A 1,677-nucleotide genomic window follows, 5' to 3' on the forward strand; every position below is an offset into this window, starting at 1 on the left:
TGAATACAGTTTTCTGGGTTGCTCTTCTGTATACATCACTATGACCTTTGTACTCCCCTCTATCCCTTCCTTCTTTCTTTGCCTGTTAATAATTCACAATTACTGTACCATAACCAAGCTCTGCCCAAATTTCTCTTCCTGTCTCTCTATAGCTTTTTCTGGTTTGGTTTTTTTTGTTGGTTGGTTGTTTTTGTTTTGTTTTTTAATATAATCTAATCCCTCGTCCTGCACTTGCATTCTGGAATGGGAACTCAAAACACAAGTAAGTCACTGATGAAGGGTATAATACACAACACACCTGAAAAAACAGCATTGTAAACTGTAAAGCTGAATTTTGGTCTTCAAGGGTTTGTTGCAAGTGTATGTAAGAGGTTTTCTGACTTTCTAATCAATGTACTTGCTTTAACTAACTTCATCTATAACCTGCTAGTGCTTTCATCACAAAAAAGGAGACATGATAATGAGACTGCATATATTTCTCAGTTCACTTCCTCCTCATTTAAAATTATTTGCAAAAGAGAACATGGTAACAGATGAAAAGAGTAAACAAATTCCATCTCTGTATGCTGTGGAACCTCACTCCCATTCTTTTACTGAAGATATGACAAGTGTATATCTATTCACTCCTTTTCTAAATTCTCTCTGCTATACAACTAAACAAACCCAAATTTGCTTTGGAAAAAAAAATGCAAACTGTACTAACATACCTTTTAAAAAGAACATAAATGTGCCCTGAGAAGAAGTACTTTTGGGAACAAGTGTATCTTTTGGTGGGTTTCAGTGAACTGCATCCCTACATATTTTAGTATCTGGAAAAAATTGTGCTGGGATGAATTTTTCAAAAAGCAGCTCTGTGAGGTTTAGTAAAATTGACCGAGCAGAGCCAGGCTGGTAGATCAGGGTTCATCCACAGCTCCACCATGAAACAGTTTTGTGGCTTTTAACTGAGGCACCTCATCTCTGGGTGGCTCTTTTCTACTTGCAGCTGAGCAACGCTCCCTCATAAGGGCATTGAGAGAGAACTAAAGGCTTTGAGGTGTGCTGAAGATGTCCCAGAGCTTCAGTGAAACTCTGTGTGAATTCTATGGGTCAGCTAAAGCCTTCCATTCATGTATTTACTTACAGGATTCTTGAAGGCCTGAAATTGCTGGGAGACTGAGGCTGCCAGCTATGCAGTGTAATTAGTTTCCTCTGGTGAGCATTATGAGCAGCTTATCAATGCCCAGGGAATCAGGGCGAGCTGTCAGGCTGTTATTAACTCAGTGAACGAGGCCTCTGGCTGAACATTGAACCCTGGCCTCTTTTTCCACCTGCTCAAAGCCGTAGTGACACAGAATAGATCTCGGGTTAGTGGAAGCCATGACAGAAGCACAGATCCCAGATGCCGTGTGAAGACACGTATGGTAACCACCTGCCCGGGATGCTGACGGTGGCCCTGCCCTGGCTTGTGTCAGGAACTAACCAAAGACCTGACCGCTCCTGCAGCGCTCTCGGTGCCAGCCAGGGCGGGCGGCCCGCCGCAGACACGCCATCCCCGCCGGGGACACAAGCCTCACTTCCCCGGCCCAGCGCGCCCCGGCCGCCACGGCGGGGAAAGGCGGCGGATCCCGCCCCCGGTGCGGTGACGGCGGCCCGGGTCCCGCCCCCCCCGCCTGCTCTATAAAAGCGCTGCCGGCG

This window comes from Agelaius phoeniceus, chromosome 1 (genome assembly GCF_051311805.1).
Source record: "Agelaius phoeniceus isolate bAgePho1 chromosome 1, bAgePho1.hap1, whole genome shotgun sequence".
Taxonomy (NCBI): domain Eukaryota; kingdom Metazoa; phylum Chordata; class Aves; order Passeriformes; family Icteridae; genus Agelaius; species Agelaius phoeniceus.